Source organism: Malaclemys terrapin, chromosome 4 (genome assembly GCF_027887155.1).
Source record: "Malaclemys terrapin pileata isolate rMalTer1 chromosome 4, rMalTer1.hap1, whole genome shotgun sequence".
Lineage (NCBI taxonomy): Eukaryota > Metazoa > Chordata > Testudines > Emydidae > Malaclemys > Malaclemys terrapin.
The window spans coordinates 15,775,671-15,795,553 of record NC_071508.1 but is presented as its reverse complement, the minus strand read 5'-3'; the positions used below and the strand labels follow the sequence as shown (position 1 = coordinate 15,795,553).

The 19,883-nt window shown below is 44.9% G+C and overlaps 1 protein-coding gene across 4 annotated transcripts in view; it reads left to right on the top strand.

The window, feature by feature from the left end:
* The first annotated feature begins 1,616 nt into the window (after window positions 1-1,616).
* NFASC (neurofascin) overlaps window positions 1,617-19,883 on the top strand; it is a 192,566-nt gene continuing 174,299 nt past the window's right edge. For all 4 annotated transcript variants that reach the window (XM_054027418.1, XM_054027419.1, XM_054027416.1 and 1 more), the window contains exon 1: window positions 1,617-1,706. The gene's annotated coding sequence lies outside the window, so the exon portion shown is untranslated. The remainder of the gene's footprint in view (window positions 1,707-19,883) is intronic.

Here is a 19,883-nt window from a genome sequence, read left to right as displayed (position 1 = left end):
TAATCACATGGTAGGGAATAAGTGTATAAGGCATTCTCCTATACTTAATTCAAGATCTCTGGGTCTTGATTTAACATACTGTTCTTTCCCCCTTGATATCCAGTTCGCCTTCTAAAATGAACCAGTTGGCTTCAAATCTTGTAGCTTTTCTTATGGAAATAGTCTTATAGAATGTAATAAGAATGGAATCAGTGGGGGTTGACAAACTCAATAGACTTATGTAGAAGTTACTTAGGCATTCTGCTACATCTCTAGTCAAGAACAAAAATTACCTCATCAACCTTAAATGCTACTTTCTCTGTAAAAGAGAGCAGTATGCAGTTAAAGTTCAGATAAAACACCCCTTATCTTAGGGTCTGAACACCTTCCAATGATGGGTTGATACAACAGCAGATCATTTCCCCAGATAACAGGACTTTGTCCAAAAACAAAGTGGTTCCCACAAACGTTTAAAAGGAGAAAGTGGAGTGCTAATCCAAGCTACTGACTCTCGGCTGGAGCCTGAGATAATGTGGATAAGCCTATGCTAAATGGGCAGCTGAATAAGCTTTTCTGGGAGGCTGCAACCTCTGCTTAATGATTAAGGAATCAGATATCCTCAGAAAACAAACAGCAGTGTCAGTAAACAGGCTAGGGTCTTTCACCTGAGAGTCTGGCTCTGCTGTGTGTAGACAGCTCTAAAGGCTGCAGGAACTTAGTGTCCTGAGTGACAAAACTAGAGCAAGCTGGGGATCTTCTGATGAATCATTTTTATTGAAAAATACTGATCTGTTGAAACCAAAGGGGTCTTGTGAATCAGGGTGGACATTTTGAGTTGACAAAATATTCAGGAAAAAAGTAATGAAATGGTCAAAATGAAACAACTTGACCTTTCACAATTAAAATTTCTTTTGTCTGAAAAGAGTAAGGAGTCTACTACTAGTAAATTAGTATTAATTACTATGAAGTATTAAATACCCTTGATCCCCAGGCCTTACCTATCCTTCATTACCCAGCCTCTCTTCCTTCATGAATTTATTCCCATTCATTAATTTACCCCTCCCTATTAATATATTTATTCCAGTTTAAAACAAACACGACTATGATGAATTAAAGGATAAGGTAGTAAAGGTGCATTTTACCATCGGGGGGTAGTCAAGGAGACCAACTCCTGCATTCATTACGCTTCCATTTACCCCATTAACTCTTCCTCTGTTGCCTCATTAATTACTCTCTCCTCCCCATTAATTGCCCCCTCTTGCTCTTACCCCCCAGGGCAATGTCTTCTCTCATTTAATCTAATTTCCTATGAGGGAGGCAATAACCCCACTCATTAACGAGGCCATTGCCTCCTTATTCCCTCCCTGCTAATGACTCTTCATTAATTACTACTTCTCTTTTTCCCCCCCCCTCCCCCCCAATGTAAGCAGTGGTGCAGGGCAGTCCCGTGCCGCCTCTCGGGCAACACAGCAGCGGGACTTGGGACTTGCAGCAACAGAAGCGCGCTCCTCTCCCCCTTGCCCGGGGGCGCGCAGACACCCCAGAGCGCGCACGCGGCGGTCGGCGGCGAGCCCGCTGGTCCCTGCCCTACTGCGGGAGTGGGAGGGGGGAGGCTGCAGGAGGATGAGCTGGGCAGCCCGGCGCGGAGCAGGGGCGCAGCGCTCGTGCAGCCGTCTCGGGGAGGCCAGAGGCAGGCGCGTGCCGAGCTGCAGCCCCGGCCGGGCCAGGTAAAGCGATGCTGCGGGCCGGGCGCGGTACGAGGGAGGCGGCTGCGGGCAGGGCGAGGTGCAGAGATGCCGCCGCCGCTGCCCTTGCGTGTGTCTGTGGCTGGGTTTGCAAAGGGGCGGGATCGGGCCCCTTCGCGCTTGCTCCCCTTCTCCATGCCGGGGCTGCGCAAAGCTGCCTCCTGCATCCCTCCTGGGCGAGTCCCCCTTGTCCCGTCTCCTCCCCCTGCCCCCAAACACCCCCCCGTCCTCTCCCTGCTGCTGCAGTCCCCATCCCGCCCTGGTCTGGTCCGCAGGGCGATCTGCTCAGCGCAGAGAAGAACGGGGCTGGACATCTTTGGGGTCCGTGCGCAAGCGGCTGTCCGGCGGCTCCCGCTGGGGAGGGCGAGCGATTAACCCTGCGCCTTACAAGGGGATTTGGACAATCCTCTTAACCGTGGCCCCGATTCCATCCTGCTGCGGAGGCGCTCAGCCCTCACCGTCTTCCCTGGGTGCCCTCTTCACCCAAGGGCAGCATCTGGGTGTGACACAGCCTCCTGGGAGGGAGGGTGTAATTTGGCTTCATGCCATGTACGGAGAGTTGAGGTGCCTGGTTCTGTGGTCACTCTAACTGTGCAATCCCACAGAAGTTCCACCCACAAGACAGCTGCAGAATCTGCCAGAGAGAGATTTTCTCTCTCTCCCCCTTTCCCCCCACCTTTATTCCAAATTTTGTGAAACAAAACTGTGCACTGGGAACGTGTCTGCTTTTGGACCTCGTGGAAGATCTCCTGGCTCTAATATCTTGCTCTCCCTTCCTGAGGGAAATGTGAACATCAGGGCTGGTATCTGATATCAAAAGTTTGGTGGTTTGTTTTTTGCCTGTGATGTCTAAATGTTGAATGGCATTACAGTATGTGTGTGTGAAAATACTTGTGTCAATTTCTTGGGGGCACTTAGGTGCAGAAAGGAAAGGTAGCATGGACATAAACCATGAGCCTGCTTCAGGGTATGTACCAACCTTTGATAGGGGAGGGAATTCCACCCCCCCTTCCTGGATGGTTATTTCTTAATTGTTTACTACGGGGTATTTTATTTCATTTAACCTTCCCCCTAAGGCTGCTGGCAACCCAGTACTCTGCTTGTATCTGGACTACTGACCTAATCCAGTGGGGCTATTATGAAAATACCTGGAGTGTGAGGTTGCAATATGTGGATCGAGGCCTTGCCAAGAGATACATTGCTTATAAGATGGGGAGATGGGTGCTTTGTCCCTGTTAACATTGTTTTTTTTAAATATGCAAGTTCTGTTGTGTCGGTGTGTGAGACTAGCTGGTATTAGTCAGGTGGTAAGTGCTGAATCATGTGTACTCCTGACTCTACAGCAGGTTTAGCTATTCGCTGTCTCTAGGAAATGTGCCGGAACTGGTCATAATGACATATAAACGCTCTTCCTTTTATTGTGTGTGAACAGTCCATGTCTGCTGTAGGAACCTTTGGGGCCTGAAAGAACGATATGTTGGTGTGATACAGTGTGATATTTATTTATTTGGCCGTGTCTGCTCCTTGGAAAACATGGACACACAAATAACATGTATGTAGTGGGCGAGATCTTTGAATAAGTGCAAAAGATCTGAATGGGGAGGTTATACTAAGGGTCAGAAAGGTTGAGAGAAATGTTTTCACTGAAAATGATGATAGTTCTTTTTAGAATCTGTCTGGGTTTTTTGTTTTTCTTCAAGGTCAGATCCTGAGACTAGCAGTGTTGTCTACTCAGTATTATTTCTGAAGCGATATCTCCAGCTTTCTCTTTCTGAGAGCAAAGCTATACAAAGTGTAAGTGTGTGTGTTTGTGTATGTGACAGAAATTTGGCATACTGAGATCCAGACATCTTACTGTTTTAAGATGAATATGGTGGAGATGCCACTGTTGCCTAGGTACTCCTAACAAATGCTGAAGACAAAAGCAAAAATTCAGGGATTTTGATTGAGATGCTGGCTCCTTCATTGTTAACCAGGTTTCTGTAAAATGCCTACCCTTTGGCAGACAGTTAAATTGAGTGCCAGCATGACTGCTTTGTTTCCCCAAAACTTCTTAACACCACAGTCTAGTATGAAAAATAGCCACTTAAATTCAGGATCATGCTATTTCTCTATTAATTGCTTTGATCTGGAGCACATGCGATCTGCTCTTTTTTTATAGATGTGACATGAGATTATTCCAGTCACATAGTGTATACAGATAATCTCAGCTAAACATAGAGATGGGCATAGTCTGCAAAACTTGGAAATGGACTCCTAGGTCAGGGTGGTTCGGGTTTGGAGGGTTGATTTGGGGTCCCATTGTACTAATGTAACATGAGGGGATCCTGGTCCATGACTAGGGCTCATTAAGGGCTACAGTTATAATTTTTATTTATTTATATATACACACACACAATAATAACAATATTGATGCCTATTGCAGCAAAAAGCTGTTATTTTATTTTATCTCTTGCTCCAGAATGTGGAACCGTGTCATCCCTGGGCCCTTGTCCACTTCACTCACTACCTGTCCATTTCTGAATCCAACATAGAAATGCCCTCTTGGTTTTAAAATCCCTCCCTGAACTCACTCTACCATGCATCTCTAGTTTCATGTCCACCTGCTCCTACAAACGTCTTTACCCTGCCTGCTGACAGAAGCGGTTTGTGTGTGTGAAATAGTATATGCACACCCACCCCACCTGCTGGAAAACATATGAGGGGGTGGGGAGCAACTCTCTACCATCTAGAATAGAGAGTTATTCCCTGAAAAGCATGGGAGAGGTTTGCAATAAGCTAAGGAAGGAGGGTCGCTGCTGAAATCTCCACCGATCCCAAGAAATGGGTTCCCAAGCAATCTCCTCCAGGTGGCTCATAGGTTTTCAACCCTGTACAATCAGCACATCTCCTTCAGTAGCTGTGATTCCCTTGTCCCTCCACCAGCTAGCATTTTCTTCTTGTGGATTTCAGTTAATAAACGCTCCAGGCTCTTATGGAAGCACATCCAGGTCCTCCTGCAGGATGGCAGGAAATGGGATGCCATGTTTCCAGTGCCAAGGTTGCAAAAATCCTGAGATTTAAAAAAAAAAAAAGTAAAAGTAAAACTTGAGTCCTTTTTATTTGTCCCCCCACACACACCTTTTTTGTGTCTTTAGGGTCACATCTTCAAGCTTTTTCTCTGCAGACATGAGGGCTAGAAACCTTATAAAAACAAAGCCAAGATTTTCATGGAATAATATGACTCCAGGGGCTGGGGCTTTAAGTACAACATCAGTACTCTGAGAGTTGGCACCGCTGGCAGTGATTGTGTGCTGCAGAGTTGATACTACCTCTTTCTGTAACTTTGTCACCTTTGTGCAGGCTCCACAATGGAAATCAGAGCTGGTCAAATAATCTGCTCCTGAATAATTATTAGATGAGAAAACTGCCAAAATTCACAATGAATGTTAATTTGCAATTAATTATTCAACTGCCTGTTCAGACATTCATGTGATCCAACTGTCTCAACATTCCTGGGTCTTCTGTATAATTGTCACTGTTGCTGGCTAAGTGCCATTGGGGTGGTTTTCTATATTGCACCAACACCAAAAATGATTAGAGATGCTCAGTCATAATACAGTAGCAATAGATAAGGCCTAATCCTGCATACCCATACTTCTGAAAGCTGTCTTGGGGCTTCAGTGAGGCTTCTTGCATGTGTTGGGGCTACTTATGTGAGTAAACATTTGTGAGAGAGGGCTCATGTATTGGTCTCTTGTCCTCTTTGTGTTTTACAAAGCAGTAATTTAAAGGTGTTTATTGAAAAGGAGTTATTTGTGATCAGATGCAGCTTGTTGAATTGTAGTTTGGGAAGGGACTTTAGGTTCTTAGACTAAAAACAGCAGAAGGCAGAAGAAAAATAGATCAGAATTTGTAGATGAAGACTACTGGTTATTGGGATCTTAGGTTTGAAATACTGTTGGTGAGTTATTTGTAGTCATGAGAAGGGCAAGTTGAAAGAAAATGGACACTGACAGACAGCATTGAGGCTTTTATTAGTATTTGTTTCGCAAATGAGAAGGAAGTATTGAATAAACATTTTTTTCTAATGCAGCTTTAATTTTGTCTTTCTTTTGGAGCGGTTTATACTGAAATTTAATTTTACTTCCATAATCATTCATGTAACTGGTAATGTCCAATGCTATATCCAGACTGTGTCCAGTTATTTTGTAAGCAATGTTGCTGTGGGATGAAAGCATGTTGCTTTCCTTGCAACATTTTAAATCTTAAATGGCAAGTGACTTGCCAAACCCTGAATACCAGGACTCTGAAACGGTGGAATCGATACACTTACCATAAGTGGCACTTCATGTTCCTGTGAATGCTGTCATGTAAACAGCACAGTTGATCAATTACTAAGAGTCTTGTCCAGCAATGTTTTGTATTTTCATATTTGAAACAGTTGTGTTCTGACCAAGCCATCACAAGGAGTGAATAACTTTGCTTTAAATCTCCATTAAAACCTTCTGATCAAAGGAAACACTTATGGATCCTGAATGAAAGGGTTTTTTTGTTTGTGTGTGTGTTTGTTTGTTTTTGTTTATGGTGATTGTTAGTGCTTGTAAAAGGAAAGGATTAAAGGCACTCGCTAAACCTGGACATTATACAGATAAGCAGAGCTGAAGTCTGAAGATTTGAGCTGAAGTCTGAACTATCTCTTGAGATTTTCAAAGTGGTCCACGGGTATTAAATGCAATTGAGCTAAGCAATTATGGATGGGGAACATTCTAATTATGGCCCAGATCCTGCAATATGATCTGCACAGACCTTTGCACCTGCATGGAGCTACGTTGAAGCCAGTGGGTTTCTCTCTAGGTGCAAAAGTCTGTGCAGACCATATTGCAGGATCTGGGCCACAATTAGAATGCTCCCCATCCATAATTGCTTTGCTTGATTGCACTGGAGTGTTCACTAGTTGCTGTTGTGGGGTATGTGTTTATGTTTTTAAAGCCTGGTTAGCATTGGGGTGGGGGAATACACACATTTCTTGCTGTTCTTTTTAACATAGTTCTTATTCCAAAACCTAATTTTTCATCTGCACTTCCCGGGCAGTCTCCTTAACACTCCTGGGGTGTCTCATTTGACTACAGCTCATCATTACCAAATGTTTCCTTGATATTTTCAAGCAGAGTGGCCTGCAAAAACTTATAACTAGATTCATTCAAAAAATTCGGTAGTCTTTAACCAAATCTCATCAAAGATTTCATTTTCCTCCTTGCCCTGTAGGTAATCTCTTTCCAGAACTATTTTCTTTAAAGTGAACTATCCAGGACTACAGGTTTAAATCTTGTTGGCTAATTTTTTTTTTTTGGTTGCTGCTTTCTCCAGTAAAGCATATGTCATGACATCAGTCTTTCACCTGTGCAGCTGCTCCTTCCCCAGCTGTCCTGGGCAGTTGCTATATGATCCTGGAAACCCAGCCCAGGGTGGATTAGCTTGCATTCGCTGTTGTGCTAACTAGGCTGTTAATATTTTACAAGGACTGAAAGAAACTTTGCTATGTTATGATGGATTACATTTAAAAAAAAAAGGATTAAGACCCTCAGCCCTCCTACAGGGCTTGCAATATATAGTGAATGAGATAACAGGCCAAGGATTAATAACCTAACAACTAGAAATGGATTTGCATGGCTAACGCACGTGAGCGTTTTCAAGGGCAATACACAGGGATAAACAGTAACTGTACCTCTAAGGAATCCCTCTGTTTGTGGGCTATTGCCCCTATAGCTGTCTGTGTGGCTAAATCCTATCATTCTGCCTACGGTGATCTCTGCATCCTCTGGTTCTTTCTGCTTGGTGCTGCACTCCCCACTCAACTAATGGCTTACAGGCAGAGGGAGCAGCCTGTGGTGTGTAAAAACAGCAAGAGCATCACTCCTGTGCTGCAGGCTGGAGGCTTGTAGGGAGGACTGGGAAGGTCTGGGTTGCAGGGGGTGAGGGGAAGCTAAGAGTTAGCTGGAAGAGCATTAGCTAGAAATTCTGGCTGTTGCTGTCCTGAGACTGGTATCCAACAGTGGTTTGAAGGACACCAATGTCCAGGGCTGCTCTAGACCGCTCTGAATTTGTCTCATCTGGACCAAATGTACAATGGAGAGATGCCAGGTTTGGATGGCTAGGAGGAAATATCTTCCACAAAAAGGCTGTGGGAGGATTCACTGCAGCTCTCCATGGCCAAGTTCCTGCAGTGAATTGCTGTCACTGGTTTCTTCTTTCAGGGGCAAAATCTGTTTACCAGATTATACTACCCTGGTACTGATTTGAGAGATGGTTCAGAATTACAATAGGGGTTTACAATTGGAAATCTTAGACATAGTCTGCAGATCCCAGGTTGAAAAACACTGTTCTATGGTGGTAACATTTCGTGTGCCCCTTTAGATATAGTCTGCGAACCCTCAGGGGTCCATGGACCACAGATTGAAAACCACTGCCCTAAGGGAACACACAAGGTTAACATTAGGTTTCAGAGTAGCAGCCGTGTTAGTATGTATCAGCAAAAAGAACAGGAGTACTTGTGGCACCTTAGGGCTGGTCTACACTGGGGGGGGGAAATCGATCTAAGATACTTCGACTTCAGCTAGTTGCATATCTTAAATCGAATTATCTGGGGTCCACACGGCGCGGGATCGACGGCCGCGGCTCCCCCGTCGACTGCGCTACCGCCACTCGCTCTGGTGGAGTTCCGGAGTCGACGGTGAGTGCGTTCGGGGATCGATATATCACGTCTTAATGAGACTCGATATATCAATCCCGGATAAATCTATTGCTACTCGCCGATACGGCGGGTAGTGAAGATGAACCCTTAGAGACTATTCATTCAACAGCTGTCCAGGGTGCTGAAATCCAAGACCCACATAATACACCTTCGCTAGCACCATTTAAACAAGTTTTTTTTTTTTTAACCCTTAGAAGACATGGCAATGGCTGCCTTTTCCTTATGAACAGGGTCTGGGGGAAGTTCAGGTTCTGTCTAAAAGTGTGTGTGTTGGGGGGGGGGGCGTTCTACCAGGGAAATATTGGTCCACATGTTGCTGATGCTACTTTGAGGTCTTCTTAAGGAAGAAAAGCTTAAGATCAACCCTGCCTTTTCACATGATAGGTTTATTTAACAGGAGTTAAATGTGTAATTGGCACTAATCTTGCATGTGAATGGTGTACGTCATTCTGCTGAAAGTAATCAAGATGATTGGTACTTGGAGTCAGCCTGTATCCTTTTGTTCTACAAGCTCTGACCTCTGCATGCCTCTTTCACAGTAGGGTATGGTACCACCAGCCACCTCATGTTTAATTACACTGCCCTGTTTGTGACAAGTTGGGAGAGTTGCTAATATGCCTTACAGCACTGCTTGACTCCATGGTGATAAAGACGTATCTGTACACTGAGCTGTACCCTTATTGGGTTAAGGGCGCATATTTATATAATATATAAAAGCTCTGTTTTGCTGTCACTTAAATGGTGTCAGGATTTGTGACATCTTGCTTTCAGATTTCTAGTAGACCCAGCAACAAAGAATGCTTGTTGCAAGCTCATTGGCTTTTGTGTTTGGATCCTTGTGACGTCCCCACAGATGTGTGCAGGCGAGAGGGAGAAGAGAGTGATAGAACTGAGCCTTTGTAGCTGTGCACATGTGACTGCACACATGGCATTGCTGAAGCCTCTGTCTAGTCCTCATTTCATGGTACACCAAACCTCAGGGTGTGGTGTGTGGTGTTTTTTTTTTTTTTTTTTTTTTTTTTTGTATCTCTGAAGCCTGTGTCATGTTGATTTTGCGAGGGTTTCAGTGTAGCTGGTGATTGAGAGCTTGGCACAAATTCAAAATAGGATCTCTGGTTAGGATGTTGTGCCCTCTACACTGGTATATGATGCACAGTTGTGTGGGTTGAGCATGACTTCTTAGAAGTTCTAGGTGGCCAATGCAATGGAGAAAGGGGTGGGGGGAAGGGAAACTACTAAATAAGAATAGATTATTAAATACTAAGTAAGATGGAGCCAGGCCTTCCTCTAAACTAACATCTCTTCTCTCTTACCCCCTGTAGAACTTACTACAAAAGCTCTGGTAACTTGTACCGAACACATGTACCTTGTATGGTGACTATCACACAGGCTCTTAAACATAGTCTCTCTCTCCTATCCACTCATCCCCAAGTCTCGCATACACTCTCACAAGAACATCTCTGGTTCACATAATGCTCTAAATTAAACAGGCCAGTAAACATTAACAAAAAACAGTCATGTTGTGCTGCTTTTCAGTGACTGGCATCAAGGTGATTGACAGCTCCAGGATCCAGATGCCAAGACCTTTAGGGTTTTCATTTTCCAGTCAGATCAGCATCTGGGCTTTGTATTTTTGTCTGACCTCTTCTCAGCTGTCTTGGCCACAGTAGCAACTGTGAGGCTGGCCTGGCTTCAGCCTGATAACAGAGCTCTTCCTTGTGTGCCTGGCTGTCCCAACCCAACTTGCTATTAAAAATTCTGGATCCTGGGACGAAAGATGGTTGACAGCAAATTAATTTGGAACTGTGTGTATTGGGAATGTCTGGTGCAAAATCTTCACACACAAGTAATCCTTCTGTGAGGTCAGCGGTAATGTTCCTCCATGTCACCCAACTAGCCTTGCAGGTAAATGGACATGAATTAGTCATCTACAAGAGATGACCTACATACAGCACCACCACATTAATAGGCTTAAAAGAACATGTCATCACAGCTAATAGAGCTGACAAAGTTGGTGTGCTGTGGGTTGGTTTGCTTTTTTTATTCCTCTGAATGCAGAACTTCAGAAGAAGCGACTGCAGAAAGTCAAGTCCGAATACTTTCATTAAGCTCAGTGGTGTGACTGAGACGGTTGAATGTGAGGAAATGGGACAGATCACTGGAAACTCTGTTCTTCCTGCTCTAGCTTTGAGGAGAAGGAATTGGCTCCACCCCTGGCATGGGGGGGGGGAGGAAGGAAGTGGCTGTGATGCTTAAGGACGTGGCTGTAGAACACACAGAATCATAGAATATTAGGGTTTGAAGAGACCTCAGGAGGTCATCTAGTCCAATCCCCTGCTCAAAGCAGGACCAAACTCAATTAAATCATCCCAGCCAGGGCTTTGTCAAGCCATGCCTTAAAAACCTCTAAGGATGGAGATTCCACCACCTCCCTAGGTAAACCATTCCAGTGCTTCACTACCCTCCTAGTGAAATAGTTTTTCCTAATATCCAACCTAGATCTCCCCCACTGCAACTTGAGACCATTGCTCCTTGTTCTGTCATCTGCCACCATTGAGAACAGCCAAGCTCCATCCTCTTTGGAACCCCCCTTCAGGTAGTTGAAGGCTGCTATCAAATCCTCCCTCACTCTTCTCTTCTGCAGACCAAATAAGCCCAGTTCCCTCAGCCTCACCTCATAAGTCATGTGCCCCCGTCCCCTAATCATTTTCGTTGCGCTCCGCTGGGCACTCTCCAATTTGTCCACATCCTTTCTGGAGTGGGGGGCCCGAAACTGGACACAATACTCCAGATGTGGTCTCACCAGTGCCGCATAGAGGGGAATAATCATTTCCCTCGATCTGCTGGCAATGGTCCTACTAATGCAGCCCAATATGCTGTTAACCTTCTTGGCAACAAGGGCACGCTGCTCACTCATATCCAGCTTCTTGTTCACTATAACCCCCAGGTCCTTTTCTGCAGAACTGCTGCTTAGCCAGTCGGTCTCCAGTCTGTAGCGGTGCGTGGGATTCTTCCATCCTAATTGCAGGACTCTGCACTTGGCCTTGTTGAACCTCATCAGATTTCTTTTGGCCCAATACTCCAATTTGTCTAGGTCACTCTGGACCCTATCCCTACCCTCCAGCATATCTACTTCTTCCCCCCCAGCTTAGTGTCATCTGCGAACTTGCTGAGGGTGCAATCCATCCCATTATCCAGATCATTAATAAAGATGTTGAACAAAAACTGGCCCCAGGACCGACCCCTGGACACTCCCCTTGATACTGGCTGCCAACTAGACATCGAGCCGTTGATCCCTACCCTTTGAGCCTGACGATCTAGCCAGCTTTCTATCCACCTTATAGTCCATTCAGCCAATCCATATTTCTCTAACTTGTTGGCAAGAATACTGTGGGAGACAGTATCAAAAGCTTTGCTAAAGTCAAGGTATATCATGGCCACTGCTTTTCCCCATAACTGGCTCTGTGGATATCTCGTCATAGAAGGCAATCAGATTGGACAGGCATGACGTGTCCTTGGTGAATCCATTTTGACTGTTCCTGATCACCTTCCTCTCCTCCAAGTGCTTCAAAATGGATTCTTTGAGGGCTGAGGTGAGGCTGATTGGTCTATAGTTCCCTTGATTCTCCTTCTTTCCTTTTTTAAAAATGGGCACTACATTTGCCTTTTTCCAATCGTCCGGGACCTCCCCCAATCGCCACAAGTTTTCAAAGATAATGGCCAATGGCTCTGCAGTCACATCAACCAACACCCTCAGATGCACTGCATTCAGCCCCAAGGACTTGTGAATGTCCAGCTTTTCTAAATAGTCCTTAACCTGTTCTTGCATCACTGAGGGCTGCTCACCTCCTCCCCATACTGTGCTGCCCAGTGCAGCAGTCTGGGAGCTGACCTTGTCTATGAAGACCGAGGCAAAAAAAAGCATTGAGTACTTCAGCTTTTTCCCCATTTGTCACTAGGTTGCCTCCCCCATTCAGTAAGGGGCCCACACTTTCCCTGACCACCTTCTTGTTGCTAACATATCTGTAGAAACTCTTCTTGTTACCCTTCACATCCCTTGCTAGCTGCAACTCCAATTGTGCTTTGGCCTTCCTGATTACACCCCTGCATGCTCGAGCAATGTTTTTATATTCCTCCCTAGTCATCTGTCCAAGTTTTCACATGGCTGATGACTACTGCAGCAGTTGTGTTGACTGTGTCCGTGGTAGTTCTGGTTAGCTGGAGGAGTGGCTAGTAGCATACTCTGGGCTAGGAAGTTACTGTTCAGATTGGCACCTTTAAGACTAACAGAAGTATTGGGAGCATAAGCTTTCGTGGGTAAGAACCTCACTTCTTCAGATGCTTCAAATTCAGATGCATCTGAAGAAGTGAGGTTCTTACCCACGAAAGCTTATGCTCCCAATACTTCTGTTAGTCTTAAAGGTGCCACAGGACCCTCTGTTGCTTTTTACAGATTCAGACTAACATGGCTACCCCTCTGATACTGTTCAGATTGTCTCATATGTTTATATGGTTAAAAGACAGGCTACCTTGTGCCTTGATCCTGTCACAAGCTAAGCAAGGATCAGCCAAGTCAAGTATTTGGCTAGATGGATTTCCTTGGAAAATAGAAATGGATGGTATTGAGGATTAAGAGGCATTCTTCCCTATGCACCAAATCACCCAACATGCTGGTAGGGGTGCTATCTGGCTATGATGTAAAACTATAGTCATGATCACTTGTGGCCATTAAGGAACTCTGAGAACTTCCCATGGGATTAGGTGAGGGAAGGTGGAGTCTGCCCTATTGCAGGCACTGGTAGTTGCACCTGTGTAACTGAGAAGAGAATTTTGGGCCAAGGTGAGCATGGCCAAATTTCAGCTTGCGTAGTCGTTGCCCCCTTACGTTCCCCTTTTAGTTGCAATTTGAGACAGTGCTCTTAATTCCCTGCTCTGACCTGCTGTGCAGTGTTGCTGTGTTTTTGCAGGTGTTAATCTGAATCCAGATCCAGAAATAAACTTGGCAAATGGTACCTACCTTTATAATGAGCTGATTGCATTCTGGGGTGTTCAGAACCTGGTTCCCAGTCTTGTGGTGGGAGCTCATCTCTAATCATTGCTCCTTTTTAATGTGTTGGCATCATGTGCCTAAATGCTTCTTGGGAACTGCAAGCCCAAATCGTCTCTAGTAGAGGAACAGTCAGAATATGAACAAGCAAAACAAATATTTAAAAACTAGTCCCAAGTGAGAATTGAAGCTCTAAACAGAAACTGAAGGAAACCAGTCATGACTTCGTCTCTGGCATCCATTGAGTTCTCTCAAGGCACTTTAAACCATCATTAAAACTGTTGAAACACTTTGTGTAAGAGTCACATACTCAAGAGTGGCCATTAATTTTGAGTGCCTTGGTTTTTCTGGGGCTGGGCCTGATTTTTAGAGGTGCTGGGCACCTGTAGCTCTGTTCACTTTAGTTAGAGTTTTGGGTGCTCAGAAGACCTGAGATTTTCTCAGGTTTGGGCATAATCAGAGGCCCCACTGAAAACATGGGTCTGCATAACTACAGGGCAGATTTTCAGAGGAGCTCCACTTTAGCCACTTACTGTGATGCCAAAATCAAAGCTGAGTTCATCTGGCAAATATGCCTTTTATTTAGGTGGCTAAATGGGAACTGAGTTTTTCTGAAAATCTGGCTCTGTCCCCCTTGGTGATGTGGACTTTTTTTTTTTACACTTCAGCTGTACTCCATTTAGAGTTGTTACTTAGCAGAACCTTACGATGGATGAGACCACTTCAGCGTGACAGACTGTAAAATAGTCTGTATTCTTCCGTTTTCCGAAGCCCTGTCTCCTTCTTGGAGTTGTGTATTATCTCCCATTCTGCTTGTTTTTCCCCCTTGAGGGAATTACAGCCTTAATATTGGGAGCTCACCTCCAAGAAGTGGCATAAGCTTGGGTTTTATTACTAAAAGGGAAAAAAGCCCCCAAAACTGTCCTGCCCATCTGTGTCTACTTTTATATTATCATAGGAGGCTAGGGGCATGAGGCTTATTGTTTCAGAAGGTGCATTTCAACTTTGTCTGAACTGTTATACAAAAGGACACCTAAGCGTTAGATGGTGCAAGGACCTATTGATGCTGAGAATGTCAAACTCGTTATAACTGTGAATTACAGTGGAGGGTTAGCAGCTCTCCAGAACAGATGCGTCTGAAACCAAATTTTAACTAAGAACGTATCAAACTGAACAAATGTGTAATTAACAATAAGATAAGGGGTGGCTCTGGAAGGCAGCTAATTGCATTTAAAATATCCTCTTATCAGCTCTTATTTGGTCTTTAGGCAATTGAGCTTTACCAGGGTTGCATTATTTTAAATGGCATCTCCTTCTCCCAGTGTCATTGAAGGATCCTCTCCTTACAGATCCCCAGATGTGATTATTAATGTGTTTGCCACTTGGTTCCACCTTTTTAAATATAGCCTTGTTTTTCAGAATGTTATAGTAGAGCAGTGGGTTGTAGAACAGAGACCTTGCAGGGGGAGAAAAATAAGTCACCTTCCCTGCCCCCATCTCCATTTACCATTGCTCTTGTGGCACCAAGAGTTTGCCAGATCCTACCCTTCTTTGAAACTGGTGTGACGTTGTGCAGTCTATATGGTTTTATAAAAACATAAGTGAATATAATGTAACTGGAATATGATTCATGCAAAAGGTCTCTTGTTAGGTATCATTACAAAGTTTATAATCTACTGAGTGTGATCATGCTATTTGTATAAATGTACCACTCTTCTATCTAAAACTAGAAATATGAAATAACTCTGAGGGCCTATTGTAATTATGTAAAGTGTGGGCCATTAATGATGGTTTGGAATCTTGATGACTCCCATTAACCAGGACCATTGTCTGCAGATAGCTGTGTTTACCTGTTAGTCTTCCTGTATATGTGTGTGCTGGCAAGTGGGCAATGAAGTCTTGCAGTGACATGTGATCATGTCACCTGAACTGGAATCCATCTTTAACCTGGTGCTTTTCCAGTGAGGAGGGGGTGGAAACCCAGAGGGACAAAGGGTTCCCGCCTTATGCAAAAGATATATAAAGGGGTGGAAGTGAACACAAAGGGGAGAGGAGCCATCATGAAGAATCACCTGAGCTGGAACAAGAGCTATACCAGGGGAAAGAATTGTGCCCAGGCCTGGAAGGTGTCCAGTCTGAGAGAAACTTACTGAAGCATCTCTGAGGGTGAGATTATCTGTATTTAGCTTGATTAGACATAGATTTGTGCATTTTATTTTATTTTGCTTGGTGACTTACTTTGTTCTGTCTGTTACTACTTTGAACCACTTAAATCCTACTGTCCATATTTAATAAAATCACTTTTTATTTAGTAATTTACTCAGAGTATGTATTAATACCTGGGGGAGCAAACAGCTGTGCATATCTCTCTATCAGTGTTATAGAGGGCGAACAATTTATAAGCTTTATGCAGGGTAAAACGGATTTATTTGGGTTTAGACCCCATTGGGAGTTGGGCATCTGAGTGCTAAAGACAAGCACACTTCTGTGAGCTGTTTTCAGGTAAACTTGCAGCTTTGGGACAAGTGATTCAGACCCTGGGTCTGTGTTGGAGCAGACGGGAGTGTCTGGCTCGGCAAGACAGGGTGCTGGAGTCCTGAGTTGGCAGGGAAAACAGGAGCAGAGGTAGTCTTGGCACATCAGGTGTCAGCTCCCAAGGGGGTTTCTGTGATCCAACCCGTCACAACCGGCATCTAAAACAAGCAATAAAAACCCTGTCTAAGAATAAGTGAAGGTATTGACATAACTCTGCCATGGTCCGTATAAAACAGCCTCGTATTGTGTCTAGACTCCAGTTAGAGTTGAGCCATGAATTCATCCTCTTCTATTTTTAAAAATCTCCATTCTTGTTTTGACATTGGTGGGGGTCCACAGCATTAGCAAGGGCACTGGAAGCATTTTGTGTGTAGTTAAGAGGCTGGGCGGACGGAACCTTATTTTGGAGACTTGGGTCCCCCCTACTGGAGACATCCTCTCTCCCTGCTCCTACTGGCACACCTGTGAGCAGCTGACACACTTGTGCATTTGAGCTCCTCAGATCAGAATGAGAGAAGGCTGATTTTATAAAAGGCTACCCACAGTGTGCCCTCTGTGAGGGGCCCTCCACTTTGGAACCTACTCGACCCCTGGTCTGATGTAGCTTAGATTTCTTGTTTTCAGGGCACACTGCCAGGTGCCCGTGCTTTTGGAGAGGGAAGAGAATGCTAAGGGGCTGATGTGTGCAAGGGGAAGGGGTATTGATTTATTTTGCTTGGGTATGAGGTACAACTACTGAGAACATCTTCTGATTTGACTGTCTTTAAGTTTTGGCTAGATCACAGGAGTAAGAGTGCGGTTTGTTTAAATGTTAGAAAAAAGAAATAAATATTTCTGTCACATTATCTCCCTCCATTCTTCTCTTGGCTACTCTCAACCCTCTGGGGATTTTCTAAGGGAAGAAATCCCTCACACCTGGTTTCTGAGAGTCCATCTCATTCATTGGATAGCTGAGGGCTCTTCAACAGATTTTGTCAAATCTGTCATTGTCCTGTTCTGATCCTCCCCTTCCCACCGTCAACCTTGGATTGTCCAAGCCCTGTATCAATACATCTGAGTGAGGTTTTTATTGTTGTTGTTTTCATATTGGTCATGAATGTTCCTCAACCACAAGAGATAAGTGTAGGTAGCAGCAGTGCATGGTCTCCACCCCTCTCCCCACTACTTCAATCCTGACCAAGAGAGACCACCCCTAGGATGAGGTGACCTGCATGGCCCCTGCATGCTTGGCCTGAAGCAGCCAACAAGGCATTATCACAGGGCCTTGCCTTTATGATGTCAATCCTTGTTCACTGAGACCTAGGCTGACATCAGCCATGTGTAGCCCACCAATAACGGTCAGACAGTAACGAACTTTGGTCTCTCTGAGTAGCTGAATTGGGACTGATGATCTGTGTGTGAAAGGCTTTGCAGCTGTGTACAGGCTGGATGACTCAATCTTCTTAAGGTACAAGAACTACTATTATGAGAAATAGCTCCCCCATAGATTGTAGAGCCTCTGGTATGCCAAAGGAACGGTGGAGACAGCATCCCAGTAGAGGGAAATAGCTAAAAATGATTTCTGTTCCTGAAACACTCTCATTTCAAATACTGTTTTAAATACCGTCCATGCCTAGGTTTTATGTGATGGGTGCCCTTGCAGCTTGGCTTTGCCATAGACCCATTTTGATACTAAAAGAATGACATGACGGGAATGCAAGTGTTTGCGTTTATGAATCAAGGGTGGGGGGGGGGATTTGGGGATATTTCACCAAGCAAATGAAAACAAATGCTCTCTCTCTGCGTATTGTTGCAAGCTGCCTGCATAGATCTGCTGAGTACCAGGAGATCCAGGTAAATTAAACACAGTCCCCTGTGGTATACAATGATCTTTTTCGGTGGTTCTCTCAGGCATTCGGGAGTTTGACAAAAGTGGGCCAAAGCTACAAATTGGCATTTTAACGGCTTTCTTAAAGACTTGTTTTTCTTCTCCTTTTTCTCCTCTTTTAAATGTAAAGTAAGGAAAAGAGCTCAGTGTTCCCAATCGAACCTTCACTGTCCATGCCGGTGCAATTATATTTGGCCATAGTCCATGACGTAACCTGGGTTGACATTTTTTTGGTGATGTCACAATATTTTGAGGAGCTTTGTCACTGTGTTGACATGTACTAAGAGGCTGAACTGGTGAAGCAGGTGACATCTGTAAAATCCAGTGCAGTAACATTATGAATGGTGGCAGGGGGCGGGAAGGGGCACGGGGAGAGGGGTTCTGGACTCTTTTTGGTAGGTTATAAATCAGTCTGTGGGTGATATCACATCAGAGTCCCAAGGCTAAATTGAGGTGCCTCTTCCTACCTTTGTTAATGGATAGAAAAGATTTAGGCCATGGTGCGCTTTTTGTAATTGATTTCAGATGCCCAATTTGAGACCTCTTAAAGGGGCCTGATTTTCAGAAAGTGCCAAGCTCCTGCCCTCTGATAATTGGGCATCTGGCCACTGGTTGCTTTTAAAATCTTGGGTTTAAGGTGTAATGAGGATGAGAACTTTTGTCATTCAATTACTTAGGCCATGTGCAAATCAAAAAGTTCCTGACAACGGGGTCCTGGGGTTCACATACGTCAGTGTGGGAAGGATTAAAGAATGGGGCTGGAGTCAGGACTCTGGGGTCTGTGTCCAGCTTTGCCGCTGATTCAATGTATGGTGTCCTCCCTATCCCCTTGGGCAAGTCACTTAACCTCCATTTCTCCATCTGTATAATAGGGGGGAAATACTTGACACACAGTGGGATGTGAGGCTTCAAGGTGGGAGTTTCAAAGGACCCTAAGGGAGTAGGGCCCCCAAGCTCTCATGAGTGGGAATGGGGCATCTGACTTCGTTAGGTTCCGCAGCACCTGCCATGCAAAGATTGCAAAGTAATAGACCAATGTCATGGAAGGGTGTTTGATTTGTACTGACCAGCATATGTCCTGGAGAGAGATTAGTGCCATCCTGTTGATGAAGCAGATTGTATGTCAATGGTGTCAGCTCAGGCTACACATTGAAAAGTTGGTGTATGGGGGGCATGTCAAATCTACTTAGTGTGCTTTAGCATAGTGCTCTTCTGACCAGTTAGTAATTCTGGTCCCCTCCTGTGATTCACTTAGCCAGAGCATTCGGTGATAAGGGGAAGAGGGTGCTAATGAACTTTTCATTGTTTGATCCTCTATATGATCAGGCAGGGTAGTGTGAGGATGGGTTATTAAGCTCAACATCCTGTCTAAAATTGCACAGAGGGCTGGTGGAGATAATGCTACCTGCTTAGCACTTCTCATCCGCCATGGGCTTTATGTTAATCCTCCTAGCCACCCTGGCAGATGCATGCAGGGGAGTTAATGCTGCTATCACCACTCCTCAGATAGCAATACTGAGGCCAGGTCTACACCACAGACTTATATCGGTATAACTGTCACCCAGGGGTGTGAAAAATCCACATGCCTGAGTGACAGTTAAACCGACCTGACCCTCTGTTTAGACCACGCTGTGTTGGCAGGAGAGCTTCTTCCATCAACATAGCTACTACTTCCCGGGGCTCCGGCAGCAGGGCTCCAGCGGTGATTTAAAGGGCCCGGGGCTCCCTGCAGCGGCTGGAGCCCTGGGCCCTTTAAATCACTGCCAGGGAAGCCGGTACGCCGTACCGGACAGTACCGGCTTACTTTCACCTCTGGGCCTAATGGTGTCTTCACTCAGCTGCTCTCTGTAGGGCTGTATGTGAAGACAAGCCCGAAAGATTGACGAGTTTGATTTGCCCAAGATGGCTTTAGGGAGTCCTTGTCAGAGCTTGAGAATCCTGACTCTGTCCTGTGCTTGGACCTGCCCTAGAAAAGCA